The sequence below is a fragment of the Pleurodeles waltl genome, chromosome 10 (genome assembly GCF_031143425.1).
Source record: "Pleurodeles waltl isolate 20211129_DDA chromosome 10, aPleWal1.hap1.20221129, whole genome shotgun sequence".
Taxonomy (NCBI): domain Eukaryota; kingdom Metazoa; phylum Chordata; class Amphibia; order Caudata; family Salamandridae; genus Pleurodeles; species Pleurodeles waltl.
In genome coordinates this window covers 148,119,025-148,140,128 of record NC_090449.1, presented here as the reverse complement: position 1 = coordinate 148,140,128, position 21,104 = coordinate 148,119,025, and the positions used below count along the sequence as shown (strand labels likewise).

Genomic DNA, 21,104 nt, shown 5'->3' with positions numbered 1-21,104 from the left:
GTCTCCCCCCCTTCTAAAGACACTGCTCCAGCGACGCTTTCCCCAGGGACCCGTGACCTCTGAATCCCCAGAGGACTGCCCTGCTCTAGAAGGACCAAGAACTCTCGAGGACAGCGGCTCTGTTCACCCAAGACTGCAACTTTGTAACAAAGGAGCAACTTTAAAACAACCTGTGTTTCCCGCCGGAAGCGTGAGACTTGCTACTCTGCACCCGACGCCCCCGGCTCGACTTGTGGAGAACAAACACTTCAGGGAGGATTCCCCGGCGACTGCGAGACCGTGAGTAGCCAGAGTTGCCCCCCTCCTGAGCCCTCACAGCGACGCCTGCAGAGGTTATCCCGAGGCTCCCCCTGACCGCGACTGCCTGCTTCCCAGATCCCGACGCCTGGTAAAGACTCTGCACCCGCAGCCCCCAGGACCTGAAGGATCCGAACTCCAGTGCAGGAGTGATCCCCAGGAGGCCCTCTCCCTTGCCCAGATGGTGGCTACCCCGAGGAGCCCCCCCTTGCCTGGCTGCATCGCTGAAGAGACCCCTTGGTCTCCTATTGAAAACCCGACGCGTGTTTGCACACTGCACCCGGCCGCCCCCGCGCTGCTGAGGGTGTACTTTCTGTGTGGACTTGTGTCCCCCCCGGTGCCCTACAAAACCCCCCTGGTCTGCCCTCCGAAGACGCGGGTACTTACCTGCTGGCAGACTGGAACCGGGGCACCCCCTTCTCCATTGAAGCCCATGCGTTTTGGGCACCACTTTGACCTCTGCACCTGACCGGCCCTGAGCTGCTGGTGTGGTAACTTTAACGGTGGGCTACCTTGGACCCAAACATGAACCCCGTAGGTGGTTTACTTACCTGCAAAAACTAACAAACTCTTACCCTCCCCCAGGAACTGTTGAAAATTGCACTGTCTAGTTTTAAAATAGCTATATGTGATTTATGTGAAAACTGTATATGCTATTTTTCTAATTCAAGGTTCCTAAAGTACCTACCTGCAATACCTTTCATTTGAAGTATTACAGGTAAATCTTGAACCTGTGGTTCTTAAAATAAACTAAGAAAAGATATTTTTCTATACAAAAACCTATTGGCCTGGAATTGTCTCTGAGTGTGTGTTCCTCATTTATTGCTTGTGTATGTACAACAAATGCTTAACACTCCTCCTTTGATAAGCCTACTGCTCGACCACACTACCACAAAATAGAGCATTAGAATTATCTCTTTTTGCCACTATCTTACCTCTAAGAGGAACCCTTGGACTCTGTGCATACTATTCCTTACTTTGAAATTGTGCATACAGAGCATAGGGGTTGGCTTTTTCAAACTCTGCCAGCAGCTCCTGTAGCTGTATTTTGGAAGGTCTTAGGCCAACTGGTATTTTCTTTATTTTGCAGAGAGACCTCAGCTCCCTCATCTTAAGATGGAGGTAAGGGGTGATGTCGAGTTCCATCACATTCTCTTCTGCATTAGACATTATGTTTCTAAAAGTTGGAATACTTTTTAAGAATCTAAAACTATCTCTAGAACTTAATTCAAACTTTCACAAAACTTTTTAAACTCTAAAAGAAATGCTAACAGGGACTAACACAAGGCCCTAGCAGGACTTTTAAAAATTTAGAAAAATAGCTCAAATTTCAAAAATCAGTTTCTAATGACAATGTTTGGAATTTAGTTGTGTGATCAGGTATTGGCTGAGTAGTCCAGCAAATGCAAAGTCTTGTAGCCCACCGCTGATCCACCAATGTAGGAAGTTGGCTCTGTGCATACTATTCCTTACTTTGAAATAGTGCATACAGAGCAAACTTCCTACAGGTATTTTGTGCTCTATTTGGAATGAACCTGGATGGCTTAGCAAGGCACTGTAGATTGAATAGTTTAACTGAGAGAGTGCAGTTTGGTTTAAATATGGCTGGTTCCTGTCTTGTGAAGTAAAATGAGAAAATAAACCACAAATGAAATGGAATGTAACCCTGATCAACTGGTAGCAGCTGAGACTTTTACCAACAAATCACACATACAATTTCATGTTCTAGAAAACAATTCCCATTCCACCCAGGCAATAAATTAATCATACTCAAGTATGTTTGACTGAAAACACCAACGTCACCATGAGTTTCAGACAAAAATGAAAGTGACTAGTGTGGCTACACTTAAAAAGTACAAGAGTGAAAAACGTATTCTGATACACAAGAACTCTGGAAGTTGCACCACTCCAAAATGCCTATTCTATTAAGGTATCTGGTAGGTAGGTTAATTGTGAAGGTCAAGCTGAAAACGCATCTATCTAATACTAAGATTCAAACTATGACCCTGGACCACATAGGGGCAGATCAGACTTATGAATTTAGAGAATGCCCAGATGGTGAACTAAGACCACAAATACATTTTCCTTCTCCTTCATGGGATCCCCTCCAATATTCATAAATCGGAGTTTAAAAAAAAAAAAGAAAAAAGATACAAGAGTCACCCAATCTCAGAACTTCTGAACTAAAAGCACTTACATTTCTACGCAAACAGACTACACAGGGAAGCCTGAGCAACAAGGATGTAAGTCTTGGAGTCAGATTCTGTGTAATAATGGTCAGCAAGTGTAGGGATCAGATTACAAGGTGGCTTACCAGCAAACATCTGGTATAGGAATGGTATACCACATCAGAAGGGTGGTGACATCTTTGCTGCTAGAGAAGTGTGCTTCAAGTCTATGTGGTACAGGTTACTGTGCAGGAGACTACATATTCTTAAACTGTTTATAAGTGGAAGCGCCTTAAATTAGGGAAAGTTCAAGTCCCAGGGTAAATTACATCTACCTGTCTAAAGCTTTGACTCCTACTTGCGTACACCATGGCCCACAGCATCCTTGCTCCGCTACTGTGCGTATTGGATATTTTGACTAAATATCATATATAAAATATTAGCAGACAAATAGTGTCAAAAATATCATGGGACAGAACATATGCAAGTATACGTTTTTCTTGGGTCTTTTTTACTTTAATGAATGTAATTGAACAGAATATTTTTCATTTAGGTGAGTATTATTAGTTTGTGTTATGTTATTTAATGTTAATTAGGCTTAATTATTTCTGGTGTTTTTTAGCATGTTTATTTTTTTTTAGCATTTTTTTAATTTGATACCTTTTGAAAGTATTATTTCATGTCAATGTTATTTTTTTGGCAGGTTGTTGGGTTTGTAGGGGAATAGGTTGGTAAGTATTTTTTTTATTATTGTAACCTTTGTTATGTCTTAATTTGGTAATTTTAGGTATTTAATAGATAATTACAACATGGTAATACATTTTTACTTAATAGGTTAACTGGGTGATGGTGTTAATTATTTAATTCAGTGCTTCTCAAACTTTTTTGAACCCACCTAGCTTTAAAAGACATAAGTCAATTTTCTGAATGCTGGTAAATACCAAAATATCATACTCTTTATACATTTTTGCATTCCTTTCTAACAATTGTTTATAAATGTCACAACCCGGATCATACCCTTTGATATGTCTTTATCACACTGTGGCCAAAATATTGATTAGCCAATAAAAGTGACAGATTATGAACTGCATGAACATTTTTCAGATTTGGGTGCTGGCCTATGACATATGTTCAACAAAACCACATTCTGAAAAATACTGGTGTTGAAACCAGTGATTTTAGCAAATACAGTGTGAACGATTCACAAAAGCATTTCAGTGCTTTATATGACCACCAGATTACAAGACATAAGGTCAGATTAATTTAATTTTAACCACAGGAGATGAAGTTATATTCCCTGAGCCAACGCCAGGATTCGAACCATGTTTCACAGACCTAAAGTAAGCAGCTCTGCCCATTAGGCCATATCCACATTTCTCAGTATGTGTGAGAAAAACTTACACAAGTGGGATTATTGTGAACCATCAGGTATACTGGGGGAATGATGTTGAAATGGCTTTGTGAGGTTAAAATAAAAAAATAAAAATAAACTGCAGGAAAAAATACTGGAAAGCTCACTCAGCGTTTGCTTGGGAATACTTGTAAGGGTTTATTGTAAAACTGGACTTAGGGATGTAGTTCAGCACCTTTGCACTAGTGGTTTTGGAACAATGTTCAGAGAACGGGTAGGGACACCACTGTTACATCACTGAAGTCTTGAGGATTGTGAAAAATCCTAGCTTCAAAAAACGTTTAGCAAACGTTCAAGCAGGTGAGCATTAAGGATTTAGGTCCATATTTATACTTTTTTAGTGCCGTATTTGCGCCACTTTATGACACAAAGCAGCGCAAACGTACAAGATATAATTGCATTTTGTAGGTTTGCGCCACTTTTGCGTCAAAAAATGGCGCAAATGTGGCACTAAAAGTATAAATATGGGCCTTAGTTTGTAGCAGGTGCAAACTGTCACCAATATATCACTAAAGCATTGTGTGATAGCGCAATATCATTTACAGTCATCACATTTTTATTCAAATTGCCTCTAAATTTGCACAGAAATACCATCATTAATAAACCTCTACAGCAAACAAATGTTAATGTGTGGAAATATGGTTTCAGTGATTATCATTTGTACATCACCAAGAAAAACTGTCTTAATATGGTTTAAGCCTATTAAAATGTTTATTTCCATCACTCTTTGGAATTACAAAAAAAAATGTGCTTTATTTTTGCTTTTCTTACTACTAATATATTCTGAGATCTGTTCACTCATCGGTATTTGAATTTTGTTGGGTTACAAAAATTGACATCTTACAGCCTTTCCTTTCACATCAGCAGGATTGTCGCATAGCTCAATTTAACAGCTCCTCTCACTTTGCAGTGAAAGAAAGAAAGGTAAACATCATTCGCCATGCTTAAATAACCAGCAATTTGTAGAAACCATAGCTTTGACTTGCCTCTGAAACACAGCAAATGTGACAAGATAAATACAAAACATAAAGGCATCTTTATTTACACCTTTCGCGACCTGCCAGAAATCAGCTGGCAACCCACCAGTGGGTCACGACCCACAGTCTGGGAAACTCTGATTAAATTGCCTTCAATAAATTGGATATTAATTGTATATATATATTAATTTTAGACTTTTATTATATTTCTGAATAATGTGCATTGTCATTTTTTCAGTTATTTTTTATTTCCTTTTGTGTATGTGGGAATTTTAGAGTACTAGGATGGGAAGTATTTGAAATCTATTCCAGCAATGTATTTAATTTGTATCTATGCGTACATAATTTTCTAAATTCAATCTGTTTTTAGTTTTTACAAATTATGATACATTGTATACGGTTTATAATATGTTTAGGTTGTTAATGAAATATATTTGATTTTGTTTTATTTTATAGATATTCATCTATGCAACTTATTTTGTATTTCGATAGGATAGGGAAAACTAAATCTGAACTTTCCTGGGTTTCATCCTTCACATAAAGTTGCCTACTTGGGAGTGGGAATAGTAATTCTCACCCCTCCAAAATCTAACACCTTCCCTACTGTTGCTCAAGCTGGAGATGCAATAGTAAATGTAACCCTTCCAAAGTCAATCATATTCACTACTGTTGCTAATGCTGGAGTGAGAATAGTAAATCTGACCTCTCTAATTTTTAACCCGATTTTTAAGTAGCTTTCATCAATATTTTTGATTAAGAATTAGCTTAATGAAAAAGGTTTTACTATTAATTTTTACCGTTTTCTTTAAAATCATTTAAACATTTTATTGTGCACATTTTTAAGAGTTTATAATTAAGTGCAATTAGTATTTATTGTATATGTTTAAATAATTTGTGTTTTTGAATAGGTCTATAATTGTTGCAATTATTTATGAGTTAATGCTTTAAAGTCAGTATAGTTTAATATGGTTAAAATGCAATATACTTACACATTTTTGACGATATTGTGGTCTTCTATATTTTTGATGTCGATATTTTAAACTTTGCACACAAAGTATACAATGTCTATATTTGTGTGTACGATATTTTGTTAGCGATATTTCGTCAGACAGCTATCTGGTGATTAAGCTCAGAAACGGATGTTCCTGCCCGACATCTTGGAGTGGAGAGGAAGCCTCTAATAATCCCCCATCAGCACCTGAATGAACTAATACAAAATATCTTGCTGTACTTTGAGATCAACTGCACAAATAATGTGACTGAAGGTACAGTGTAGAGAAATTAATCTAACCTCATTAACAAAAAAAATAATTTCACAAGGACCGCAATCAAGCTGGAAATGGTTGGAGATGTTTACGCCCACAGGGGCTTGAATTTTTCCATAGTCGAATGGTTGCTGCCTACATGTAGCTCACAAATGTAGATTTGCTGTTACATCTGTCACTGCTACCGCAGCAGTTTGCCAGTAATGAATATGAACTTAAAGAACTCTGCAGTACACTCTGAACCAAACCATAGGGAAAAAAACGTTTTTTTTTTCCATGTTCATAGAACGGAGAGTAATCAGAATACTTACTTTAATAATCTTATTGTGTGCAAGACAAATGGAAAAGGGCCCAAGAAAGGAATTGTTTTGTCGTGCTTAAGTAGGTCCACAAGACAAAACCAGGAGTCCCCCTCATCAAAAGGCAGTCATCGTAGTCTAACGAAAGAAAAACAGACTTGCTACTCCAACAAAGGTATCAGGGATAGTGTATCATTTCTATCACATTTTCTTAACCTTCGAAGAATCAAATCACTTTCCATTCAGTTGAGCAAGAAGCTACCCTTCAGAGCAGGCAGTTGAAACAGTCTGGGACTGCTCCAGGTTGTCGGCGTAACCAGGGTGGCTGAGACCACTGCCCGGCATGGAGACTTTGTTTACCCACCCAGCTGAGAGCCACCCCTTCCCTTCACACCCCAATACCGCTGAACATTTTCTTCAGTGACAAACATCTGTCACTATGCAATCCCAAATCACATTTCAAGTGAGGGCATTAACTATACCAGGAGAAACTATTGCAGTTTGTGGGAGTACTGATGCACTGGGAAACTGGAAGCCTCAGAAAGCAGTCACACTTCTTCCTGATTCAAATGATAGTACCCTATGGCGAACATCTATCCCCACGTGCAGTTGTACTTCAGTTCTGTATCGGTATTTTAAAGGAAGTTTATTAGAATCTAAGACTACGAGTGGTTCTTGCCAAGTCATGGTACACAAGTGAGAGACTCACCTGCAACCAAGATCAGTATGCCCTTTGGAATTTGGATGCTTCAGAGATGATGGCCAGTCTGGAATCTACAATGGCATTGAATCTGTGGACTCTGGATGGTTGACATACCAGACTGAGCTTAGACCGAGTCTGCATTATTCTAAAATTACCGGTTTCTATGACAAAGAGAAAATTTAAAAAGTCTAGATTTACACTAGAAGGCTCAGAGAAGGAGGGGGAAGATGAGGAGCAAGGTAAAACATCTTCTCTTGTGCTTCTAAAGATCGGAAACACCTTGGATAGTGCCTTAATAAATGCCAATGAGTACTGGTCTCGGCACACATAACTAGAATGTGGTTATGCTTTGCTGCCCGATAGATGGACCAAGTATAGCACACACACACACACACAATGGAGCCAGCTAACCAGAAATTACTGTATGACTTTTTTTTAGGAAGACCTAAGTGAAGCAATAGTGCAAGGTGCTACATTCCCTGGCCAAGTTGGCACTGCCTGCCTTTTGTCCTCCACTATGGCCGAAATTGTTAAGGGCAGTGGCATTCTTACTCTCCCCATCATGAGCAGTAATTCAAGGAAAACCACTGGAAAAGTTTGACTTCATTGCTATCATACCAATACAGAACTATAGTTGTGACATGCGCAGTTCATTTTCACAGAGGTGCAGGAAACTACCACAACCACACCACTTGCTAAGAGTGGAGAAAACACGATTGCTTCACTGAAGAACGCAGCAAGACACAGGCTGCAAATGTGGAATTTGATGTGCATCTTTTCAAGAACGTTGTGCTCATAATGTACCATGACCTCACTTGTTGCATATCAGTGAAAAAGAAAGGTGATACTGAGTCAATAGAGCTGTTCGAGATTTCTGTAAAAGATCTCACATGTGACCAGCTTCAGCTGCTGAAGTTGCCTCACGTGACTACACTCAAGTTGAAAGATACTCACGCATCTGTTCATGATGGAGATTTCAGTTTCAGTCAACCAACCATTCTCCCCTCTTCAGTTGGCTTTGGAATCAGTACCTGAAGATGTCAGATTTAACACTGAAATCAAACCGATATGCTAACAAAAGGATGGCTTATGGGATAGTAATCTGTCGACATATTTCGACATGAACCTATTTTTTTGGAAACTATACGTTAAACTGTTTTGGAAAATGCTGAAAAGAAGAATTTTGATTTTAGCGATGCAGATATTTGTACAATGGTTTGATTGAAAGAAAACAAGTACCCTATCCTCAAGGACATTCTGAGATTTATCCAAAACCCATGGATCTAAGAAGCTGTACCACGCCATCTACTATGAGTTATGCACAATTTGAAGACATTCTGGGCATCAATGAGCACAGTGAAGACTACTAAGGAATCAGTCATATATCCAGAAGGCAAAGGCAAAATGCCTAGTTATTTTATGTTGGGGTGATGATACGAACAACCCTGAAAATTGCTTGCTGATGCGACAATATGGCATTGATGGATTAATATATGACAGGATATATGATTAAAATCAGGGCTAAACGCTGCTTTATCAGAAGACGTTTTATGTCCCTCCGCATTGCTAAACATACACTTTTTTTTTTTTAAATAAAACAATAACCAAGGCTTCCTTACTAGCATTATTTTGCACTGTTGATTTTAACCCCTTCAGCACCAGGCCTTTTCCCACCCCATAGGTGCCAGTCCTTTTTTTGGCTATTTGGGGCAGTTCGCGCTTAGGCCCTCATAACTTTTTGTCCACATAAGCTACCCATGTCAAATTTGCATACTCCCCCCCCCCCCCCTGCCCCCCCCCCCCCCCCCCCAACATCCTAGGGATTCTAGAGGTACCCAGAGTTTGTGGGCTCCCCTGAAGGAGACCAAGAAATTAGCCAAAATACAGTGAAAGGTTTGTTTAAAAAAAAAAAAAAAAAAAGGCTGCAGAAGGATTGTGGTTTTTCCCCCTGAAAACATCAACAAAGGGCTTACCGTGCTAAAATCACCATCTTCCCAGCTTTCAGGAACATGCAGACATGAATCAGAAAACCAAATTTTTCAACACAATTTTGGCATGTTACTGGGACATACCCCATTTACACTACTTTTTTTGTGCTTTTAGCCTCTTTCCAGTTAGTGACAGAAATGTGATGTCATATTTTTCAAAGCAATATACCGTGATTTCTTCTGGACTCTTCGGGTTGCGGGGATATATAGGGCTTGTAGGTTCATCAAGAACCCTAGGTACCCAGCGCCAATGAACGAGCTGCACCTTGCAAAGGGGTTTCCTTGTATAGCAGGTATACAGAAATTCATTTGGTGAAATAAAGAGTGAAACATAGGTAGCAAGGAAACCTTTGTATTTCCAAAATGGGCACAAGATAAGGTGTTGAGAAGCAGTGGTTATTTGCACATCTCTGAATTCCAGGGTTCCCAAACTGGCATGTGAATTACAGGGCATTTCTCAAATAGACTTCTTTTTTTACACACTGTCTTACATTTGGAAGGAAAAAATGCAGAGAAAGACAATGGGCAATAACACTTGTTCTTCTATTCTGTTTTCCCCCATGTTTCCCGATAAAAAATGGTACCTCACTTGTGTGGCTATGCCTAGTGCCTGCAACAGGAAACGCAACACTGACACATCACATTTTTACATTGAGATCTGACGTGTTTTTTGCAAAGTGCGTAGCTGTGGAGTTGGGCCTCTAGCTCAGCCGGCTCCTGGAAAAACCTGACAAAACTGCCCATTTTTAAAACTAGACACCTATGGGGAATCCAGGATGGGATGATTTGTGGGGCTCTCACCAGGGTCCCTTACCCAGAATCCTTAGCAAACCTTAGAATTTGGCCAAAAAAACACTTTTTCCTCAAATTTCGGTGACAGAAAGTTCTGGAATTTGAGAGGAGCCACAAATGCCCTTCCACCCAGCGTTCCCCCAAGCCTCCCGTACAAAATGGTACCTCACTTGTGTGGGTAGGCCTAGTGTCCGCAAAAGGAAAGGAAATACCCCAAAACACTGTGGACACATCAAAATCATCAAATACAAAACGACTTTTTTTGGGGGGTGTGGAGGGCACCTGCGTTTTTGGTCCTGGGCTCAGCAGCCATCTAGGGAAACCTACCAAACCCAAACATTACTGAAAAGTAGACACCCAAGGGAATCCAGGGAGGTGTGACTTGCGTGGGTCCCCTAGTGTTTTCTTACCCAGAATCTTCAGCAAACCTCAAATTTATCTTAAAAAATTACATTTTCCCACATTTCTGTGTGGGATCACCACACTGGCACACATTTCCTACCACTCAACGTTCCCCTCAGTCCCCCAGTAAAAATGATACCTCACTTGTGTAGGTGGGCCAAGTGCCTGTGACAGGGAAGAGCCAAAAACATGTTGAAAATGAGGGGGAACCAAAGCGGGTCCAAAAGGGCAGTTTGAAAGAAAAAAACAAAACGTTTTTAGGCTGACAAGTGGGGAAGATTTTTTTTTTATCTGTATAGATGAGACAATGCTGGGTGGTAGGAATTTTGTGGATTCCTGCAGATTTCAGAAGTTTCCATCACAAAAATGTGGGAAAATGTGTGATTTCCAGCAAAGTTGGAGGTTTGCAGGGCATTGTGGGTAAGAAAATGGTGCGAGGTGCATGAGAAGCACACACCACTGGACTCACCTAGATCTTTAGTTTTCAGATGTGTCAGTCTTGTGGATTTTTCTACGTGGCAGCGTCCCAAGTCCAAAAAGTGCAGCCCTCACCATTCCCAGTGGGTCCATTTTGAGAGTTAGACAAGCTCTCATGGCCCAAATGTAAAAACTAAAACCCTAAATAATCAAGGGCCATATGTACCAACAAATTTTCCCATAGACACAGAATGGGTAAAACCCTTTGCTACATCTGGACCCAAATGTCCTCTTGCTTGCCGTGGGATAACATGTCTTAGTGTGCAGGGAAGAGCTGAAAGACAGTTACCCCATTCAGTTGGGTTGGAGGCATAATCATGCCCATACTGGTTGGTAGCCACCACCCCACTATTTCTTTTTTTTGTTTGAATTCCCTGGCATCTAGTGGGCTTTCTGTCCTCCCGGGAGTGTATCAGGGGTCGGCAGCTTAGGGCCTCATTACAACTGTGGCAGTCTGACGGTAAGACCGCGTGGTTGCGCCGCCAAAAGACCGCTATGTTGGCAGGCAAAAAGGTTGTCAGACCACCAGCAGCGCCAGCCCGACAAACCGTTCTAATTTCTATTCACAAATCACAAGAACAGTTCTTCCATGGCGGAAAACCATTGGCGATGCGACCAGGGCAGTCTAAACTCGCATCAGTCAGAACACCACTCCAAATTGGACAGTTCGAATACCCAACACCTGACACATTCACAGACCCGACACACTGCACTATAAAAACACACCCCTATACAACCCACAATCCTTTACAACCAGAACGCCACTCACAGTCAGAGAGCAGGACAAACTAAACAAACTAGCAAAACAAACAATAGGCACCCCTACATATTGCACTTCACACACATCCCACAAGACATACCATACAATGTACAAACCCACAAAATACACAACCGTCACCCACTCACATCACAGCATCCACACCTCATCACCAACATTTTCCATGCTTTTATTCACTACCACTAGCATGTTCCCACAAAACACCCATGTTTCACTGATGAGTTGAGGGTCATGGGGGATGAAATTGTCAGGGTAGAGCCATATCCATTCGGACTACAGGTCCAGCAAACATCAATAGCCAGGAAATTGGAGATGTGGCAAAAGATAGTCGACAGGGTGAATGCTGTAGGCAGTTACCCACGCACAAGGAAGGACATCAGGAAGAGGTTGAACGACCTCAGGGGGAAGGTATGTCCCATAGCATCTAGGCACCAGCTTGTGGTCCTCAACACTGACGGTAGTCCCCCATTTCTCCCCACAAAGTGCAAATCATGGGAGGAGAAGGTCTTGGACATCTTGCACCCTGAGGGCCTGACCGGAATACCTGGAAGAGTGAAGTCTGGTAAGCAACAACAACAACAACATGTCACCAAACAGTTATGTTTTGCATACTCAATCATCAACTTTCTACAACACAATGATAAAACCACCCACTCCCCACCGTCCACATCTCCAAATACACCTCATTGCCATGCCACATGTCAAGTAAACTCCCCTTGGGCCACAGAGTTTGGGAAGGGCATGTGAAGTTCTGGGAACTGTCAGCACTCTAACTCCCAGAAAGCACTTTTACAACATTAACAAAATCAGAAATGTGCACTAAATGTGAAATATCTTGCATATGAAACTAACAATTAAAGCAAAACAAACTGAATAGCCCACCATGTAACACTTCATGGTAATGACAGCCATGCAATGGCCCACTACCAGTACCATTACAAGCAAATCACAGGTACAGCTTTGACCCATACCCAAACTGGACTCTGAGAAAACATCCCTAATAATGTCATCCGGGGAGGGACATCTAAATGGTAAACTGGACACACTTGCAGTACATCCAGACTGAGGGCTAGGGCAAATTCTAACACCATTTGTGTGTGCTAGCTCTGACACCATTGTGCATTGTTCTACTACCAGCTGGCTCAACAATGCCAGTCACCTTACTAGTAGAGAAATGTCATGCCTGCACTCAGACAAGATATGAGGGTATTTGCAGCCATTTAAACACCAGCATAATCCAAGAGTAAAGAGCATGCTGTATGCAATTGTAAATCTGTGTCCCACACTGAACTATCCCAGATTAAGTAGCAGGTGTTATTGTCATATCAGGGGATCATGTAAAGGTAGTGTGTGCATCTCATATACCATGTTTTGTTGTCTAATTGATACATCACTTATTGCATCACATACACACTGTGTGCTCCATTTCTCCTACAGGTAACCTTGCCATCCCCAACATGGAGAGGATACCAGAGACAGACACTACTACCCCTCTGGATGAAGGCCCCAGTGAGGAAAAAAAGCACTGGATGTCTGGACACGGAGAAAGAAGCTTACCCATCATGGGCACCTGGTCAGTCAACAACTATCAGCCTCAACCTGCCCACAATGACTCCTCCCAGCCCTGTTGCAAATACATCACAAGCAACCATTTGCCCTCAAACCTGTGTGCCTCAATTCAGGTATCAGTCTCTCCTCGTCGCCCCCAACAATAATGGCCCTGCCACCAGAGGGAGTGGGCACAGGTATGTGGTGGTAGGATGTGTGGGAGGGATGGTGTGTGTCTGAGGATGGGGGCTCCAAAGGGACACAACTAACCAGGAGATCATCTCCCAAGTCTTGGGAGCCTACCAAAACTCATGATGAGCCAGGTACGGACCATGATTGGGGAGAACAGAAACCTGCAGGGGGACAACCACCGGAATGCCATGCAGCAGTGACATGCATAAAATCCACCCTGGCATCTATTGCTGGGGTACTGAGAGACATCAACACTACCCTGAGTAGCTTTGGCACCCAACATCAGGCCTCTTCCACTAGCCATGAGACATCAGGCCCCTCGACATCTGTGATTGCTAGTGGAATTGAGGCCCTGCCAGGGGAAGGGAATGCCTCAGACACCCCATCCTCTGTAGCATAAAAACCCCAAATGCGGACATACATCCAGGTGGAGCAGATGCCAAGACCAAACCCACTGCCAGGAAGTGAACCTCTTCTGATTTCTTCCCCTTGTGTGTGTGACTGATACACCCTGTTAACTGCTCTGAAACCTAACTCCATTTTCCCATGGTGCAAGGACACTGGACTTGTGTTTCAAAATGGAGTAGCAGCTACTCTGATGATTTCATCCATGACTGAACCCTTTACTTAATTTTAGTTAATTTTTTGTTTCAATTCACTCATTTTGTTGTTCACTCCCCAATAAATGCCACTTAATCACAGATCCTGTGTAAGTGTGATGTATCAACCATTCAAACGGACATGTATACAAACTAATGTATCAAAATATTCCTCTCCAATGTTATACCTCTCTTATGGTCATCACACATATACTGGACAGCCAGGATATATACTGCAGTGGTATTGTAACATAACATGATACAAGTCACCTGTATTGTACATCTCCACCTATTTATTAGGGAAATGGCAATCAACACATTGTGAAGTTATGCTTTGGACTACAGTGCTTCAGCATAGGTGTCATACGTTGCCAACCCACATAATACAGAAGTTAGGGACATGTCAGTCTATCACCATCCCAGGAGGCAGACAGGTTGGTTGAACCTATCATCAGCTAAAGCCTTATCTCATACCCATACATCATCCTCCCAAATCACCATACCCCATCAAAAAAAAACTGACGTCAGTACTAATCTCCCCAGTCTTCAGACACATGCACATTGGTCTGCAATGAGGAAAAACACTGCCAGCTTTGCACAAGTTAGGTCACATACAACACAAACTATAATGATGCTAGAGGGCCTGTACACCACATTGTGACATGTGTCAGAGACACACATACCACCACTGGAGCCACCTCCAATACCAAACAGGTCTATTTACTGGAAAAGGCCATTTCCAAACCACTGTCATGACAGTCTACGCATAGAATTCACACACCACAAATCTGATGAAAAACAGTATCTGTCTAATCCATGTCCACTGCTCATGTCAGTCTGCACATCCCAACTGCCTGTGACACTGTCTGGCAATGGCAAATGAGGATGAGCCAAACAGCCAGACTGCAAATCTGTGATTGACAAAGACAAGGTATAGGCCAGAGTGGAACACAAACATTACATTGTCTAACTAAATAACTACAAAAATGACATTGTTTGTGCATTTTCTGAACAATACACTATGTACATTACAGTTATGTACACAACTCGAAGGAACATCCAGCATGCATATCTGAGTCATGAGCTTTGGAGCCACTTAAGGCCACACTGATGGTGACAAGCAGCACATTACATGGCATACATTACCTCAACAATGCCTTGTGGAATCTCATCACTAACATCAGATCACATACCGTGAGGGAGCTGAAGTACTGATTGATGATATCTGCCTCGATGTCTCCAGCTTCATGCGCATCTTCACTTGGCATATCTGCATTCCCACCCACAGGATCTGCAGTGTCCCTCTCATCTGGTATGAATGGTATCTGATGTCTCAGGGCAAGGTTATGTTGCATGCAGCAGGCAACAATCATTTGACATACCTTGTAGGGTGAGTAGTGGAGGGCTCCTCCAGATTTGTCTATGCTGCAAAATCGTGCCTTCAGGAGCCCAAAGGTCCGCTCCACAACACACTGTCCTTCAGTGGGCCTCACTGAAGCAGGTGTTTCCTGGCGTGGCTGGGTACCTCACTGGTGTCAATAACCAAGGACAGGATGGGTGGCCAGAGTCCCCTGTGAGGTATAGTTACACCAATCCAAACTTAAATCTTGGACATCCACATATATGGTAGCATGAAAAAAGGTATAGACACACATGGCTTACCAACCAGCCAGGCCCTCTCTGTGTATAGTCGTGTCATCAGCAGTGGGCTATTGCTGTTCTGCATGATGAAGGAATCATGGACAGATTATGGATAACTTGTGCAAACTTCTGAAATGCAGAGATCAGTCAAACAGACCACTTGGACGTTTATGGAGTGGAAGTATTTCATGTTCCTATTCACCTGTTCATTTGCACTTGGGGCATCCAAGGCTACGTGGGTGCCATCTAGAACTCCAACCACATGTGGAATGTGTCTCAAAGCACAGAAATCAGCCTTCGAATGGGCCAGATCCTCATGTTGGGGAAACTTGATGTAGCGGTCCAGGTGTTTTAACAATGCAGACAGTACAACCTTCAAAACCAGACTGACCATAGGCTGAGACATCCCTGCAGTAAGGGCCACGGTATTCTGAAACGACCCAGTGGAGAGGAAGTGCAGCACTGACATGAACGATGGGAGGTATGCTACTGGGATTGCAAATGGCAGGCATCAGATATGGCTCCAACTGACGACCTGGACACATGATTGTATGCCTAGCCAGGCGATATATTTGGATTACATGTCGCGCCTCCATAGTGGACAGTACAGGGAGTGCAGAATTATTAGGCAAATGAGTATTTTGACCACATCATCCTCTTTATGCATGTTGTCTTACTCCAAGCTGTATAGGCTCGAAAGCCTACTACCAATTAAGCATATTAGGTGATGTGCATCTCTGTAATGAGAAGGGGTGTGGTCTAATGACATCAACACCCTATATCAGGTGTGCATAATTATTAGGCAACTTAACAAAAAACAAATATATACCCATTTCAATTATTTATTATTACCAGTGAAACCAATATAACATCTCAACATTCACAAATATACATTTCTGACATTCAAAAACAAAACAAAAACAAATCAGTGACCAATATAGCCACCTTTCTTTGCAAGGACACTCAAAAGCCTGCCATCCATGGATTATGTCAGTGTTTTGATCTGTTCACCATCAACATTGCGTGCAGCAGCAACCACAGCCTCCCAGACACTGTTCAGAGAGGTGTACTGTTTTCCCTCCTTGTAAATCTCACATTTGATGATGGACCACAGGTTCTCAATGGGGTTCAGATCAGGTGAACAAGGAGGCCATGTCATTAGATTTCCTTCTTTTATACCCTTTCTTGCCAGCCACGCTGTGGAGTACTTGGACGCGTGTGATGGAGCATTGTCCTGCATGAAAATCATGTTTTTCTTGAAGGATGCAGACTTCTTCCTGTACCACTGCTTGAAGAAGGTGTCTTCCAGGAACTGGCAGTAGGACTGGGAGTTGAGCTTGACTCCATCCTCAACCCGAAAAGGCCCCACAAGCTCATCTTTGATGATACCAGCCCAAACCAGTACTCCACCTCCACCTTGCTGGCGTCTGAGTCGGACTGGAGCTCTCTGCCCTTTACCAATCCAGCCACGGGCCCATCCATCTGGCCCATCAAGACTCACTCTCATTTCATCAGTCCATAAAACCTTAGAAAAATCAGTCTTGAGATATTTCTTGGCCCAGTCTTGACGTTTCAGCTTGTGTGTCTTGTTCAGTGGTGGTCGTCTTTCAGCCTTTCTTACCTTGGCCATGTCTCTGAGTATTGCACACCTTGTGCTTTTGGGCACTCCAGTGATGTTGCAGCTCGGAAATATGGCCAAACTGGTGGCAAGTGGCATCGTGGCAGCTGCACGCTTGACTTTTCTCAGTTCATGGGCAGTTATTTTGCGCCTTGGTTTTTCCACACGCTTCTTGCGACCCTGTTGACTATTTTGAATGAAACGCTTGATTGTTCGATGATCACGCTTCCGAAGCTTTGCAATTTTAAGAGTGCTGCATCCCTCTGCAAGATATCTCACTATTTTTGACTTTTCTGAGCCTGTCAAGTCCTTCTTTTGACCCATTTTGCCAAAGGAAAGGAAGTTGCCTAATAATTATGCACACCTGATATAGGGTGTTGATGTCATTAGACCACACCCCTTCTCATTACAGAGATGCACATCACCTAATATGCTTAATTGGTAGTAGGCTTTCGAGCCTATACAGCTTGGAGTAAGACAACATGCATAAAGAGGATGATGTGGTCAAAATACTCATTTGCCTAATAATTCTGCACTCCCTGTACACTGAAGGTTGTCTTGCTTTCTTCAGGCCTGGGTAACTATGTGGTTGAACACCAGAATGAATGTGAATGACTCATCCGACCCATCATAAGTATGATCACAACAACATCACACACACATCGAAATTGTGTCACATGAATCAGTGAATATGTGGTATTCAGCACAAAGCAAGCCAAAATATGAAAGTGTACCGGATTCAAATCCCCTTAACCCTTGGATGTACTCTACATGGAGATACAGGTCACTGAAAGTTACATCAACCCTGTAGACATGTCCCACATTTTTGCACCTATGCCAACTTCCGATTGTCATTAGTATGTTGGCAACACTGTTTAATGTAACTAACCCAAAATACCTCATTTCACTTCCTCTACTAATGACATGCACATTAATACTTGTAAACAATAAGCCTGCACTCCACATATTGTCATAGATATGACCCGCACCTTTCATTACTTCATCATACATATTTGAGCCCTAAATGGGCAGCTACCTGACCTACTGTACTGGACGTCAGGAAGTGACCCGACTCCACTGGCTGATGTCGTAATGGTGGTAGGTGACTACAATCACAGTGGACATTGCCATTGGAACACATTGCTGCCTTTGCCAGATTTGGACCAATGGCGACATCCACCAGCGGTGACAGTCCTGTACGTGGCAGACGTGACTGCCATCTTCTGCACAATCCCTCACTTGACTCCTGACACTGCTGCCAGCAAGACCTTCATGACCTGAGCTGCTGTGTACTGCCTCTGGGAGCAATCATGCCACATCCTGCGGGTGGAAGAGGCCCTGCCTTCTCTCCCAAAGAGCTGGCCAAGCTTGTGGAGGAGGTCCGACTCCTGTATGGATAGCTATATGGTACACCAGAGGAGCAGGCGAAACCAATGCAACACCAATGGGTGAAAGGTAGAGGGTATGATGAGGTAGATTAAAGGTGCATGAATGAAGGATTGAGCTAACGTGGGGGTAGATGGTTATGTGCCCAAGTGCATAGGAAGACCGTTAGCCCGTATACACAGTAGGTAGTGTGTGATATATGCAACCTGATCCAGATATGTACATTACATCATTTGCATCTATCTTGGTGTGACAACTAGTTGTTGAGATGTACCATTTGAAGGACATACTTGTGGTCTGGTGTTATGTTTCTAGGCAAAACCTGGTACTGGGTATGCATGTTGTATGCCTGACTCCACATCACACATGGCCTTACTGCAGAGGGTGACTTGCAAAATGAGCTTGAAGTGTGAGGAATGGCATGTACGACAACTTGCACTAAATTGATTGTTCATCCTACTTGTCTGGGAATGGAGCATGTGTACGTGACTTTCGCCTCTTGTCTGTCATCCATGCAGGTCAATGCCCAACAGAAAAGAGGATCTGGCGTGCCTTCGCCACGAAAGTGTGGACACTGGGAGACCACAGCCAGCACAGCACCCACTGCTGAAAGCCGTGGGAGGACCCGAGATGCTGGGCCCACAAGCCCACTGAGGCCCAGCTGGGGATGTCTAAGGACAAAGGGGTGTCCGTCAGACCATAACACTCCTTCTCCCCCCCTCCCCCCCCCAACCAATGGCCCACAAATTGGTGGTGGCCAACCCTGAGGTGGATGGGCATTTGAGGGCAGCAGAGCAGCGTGCTGACTACACTAATTTACATTCCTCTGCAAGGTCAGTGTATGATGTGAAAGACTAAGCTGTGACAATGTGGTGAGTGCAAAAGGTAAAATGTATCCAAGGTAAACCTATATGTGGAGTACTCAACATTGGTACATAGGTATGCACACTGTATTGTGTAGTGGGACACATTAGTCACCTATGTCATCCCTTCTGTACAGTAGTATTTGATGATGCACATGTGACTGTCATATGTATACCACTATACTGCCCGTAGTACCCTGCTGGTTGTTTCTTGCCACTTACAGATCCATACTCCCAATATCCTGATGGTATGTTTTCCTGGTTTTTGCGCTCCGTCCATTCAAATGCCCCTTGATCAATGTCTAGGCGCAACATTGAATCTAGCAAGTTGAGTAGATGCCTAATATTCCTGAGGTTTCCAATGAGTGTCAACTTATTGTGAGGCTGTGATTTCAATCTGGCATTTCATATGCCAAACTTGCTGCACGTACTCAGATCTGTTAGGTGGTGTCATCATTGGTAAGTGAGGACTAAACATTGGCGTGTGTGATGTTTCCTCAGAATGGTCATCCTGCATGTACTAACCATGGTGGTAGAACTAGATTCCTAGTGCAAGCCATATAATTGATAAGAGTGTTTCGAATATTAGTATTTTGTACATGTGCTTTGGATGCTAAGTGACTACACAGCAATTTCCTATTTCAATGTGTTGTGGGCATGCTAAATAGGCCACTACATCTTGGTAATTGGTATAATATTAAATGGTTTTTGCCAACATCATGTGTACATTGTTAAGTCCAGACATTTATCAACATTGTGATGCTACTTCAACATACTTACTTTTGTCATTGTTGATATGTTTTGATGACTGGTATGGAATCCTAGACTGAATTGTATTGTAGATCTGGCATTTCACCTTCACATGTTGTTGGAATGGTATGTGTAGTCAGTCATTTGGCTTGCCTAAAGGAGTACGTCTCTATCAAGTTAAGCTCAGAAGTGTGTTGTGGCATTGAAATGGTCATGTCTGAAGTGTGGATAGGGATGTTGCCACTTGAATAATGGGCTATTGATGTTGCCAATCATCATAAGATGTACTGTATGTGGTCTTCATGCACGGCAGGTGTACCTTGTATATAAGGTGAAGGTATTGTACCTGGCCTTGTCTGTGGCTAAATCCTGTGGGCTATGTTTGGCCCTGTAAGTATACATGACTGTTTACAGGCGGAGCATGACTTAGATGAGTAGCTCCACAAAGTATGTATCATCCTTTCCTGCATGACTGATGGGTCCTGTGTTGCTGACATTTTAGACTATCTTACTCCAATTACTGAAATGGCAGGTATAGTTGTTGCATATTAGCATATGTCAATAGTGAAGGTTGTGGACTCTGACATGCGATGGTTTTGGCGTTTATGCAACATGCTGTCTTGTGTTTGGCACATGGTGTAGTTACTTTCCTGGTACATGGCATCTGCTACGAATGTAGGTAGGTAAGTGGGGATTTTGTATATGTTATGTTAAAATGAATGTTACCACTATTTCCCATTGCTTGGTTGACTGTTGCTGTGGGTAGGGACTCGGAATAATGTTGGGAAGTCAGGTTGTCATGGAATGGTTATTGTGATAGCTCTACTAATATGATGGTATAGTAAATGTGCGATAGGTGGCTTAGCAGGTGTGTGACATTGTAATGTAGGGGTGTAGGTTTTATCTAGTTATGACATGATGTTGGCACTGACCTGGTTCTACCTGTAGTA

General features: G+C 42.5%; 1 protein-coding gene and 1 pseudogene across 5 annotated transcripts in view; one reads left to right on the top strand and one right to left on the bottom strand.

Annotated features, from left to right (window-relative positions):
- The window catches only part of USP22 (ubiquitin specific peptidase 22), a 404,497-nt gene that overhangs the window by 89,920 nt on the left and 293,473 nt on the right, over positions 1-21,104 (bottom strand). The gene's annotated exons all lie outside the window — the stretch shown is intronic.
- LOC138261046 (glycerophosphocholine phosphodiesterase GPCPD1 pseudogene) lies at positions 6,857-8,633 on the top strand (annotated as a pseudogene).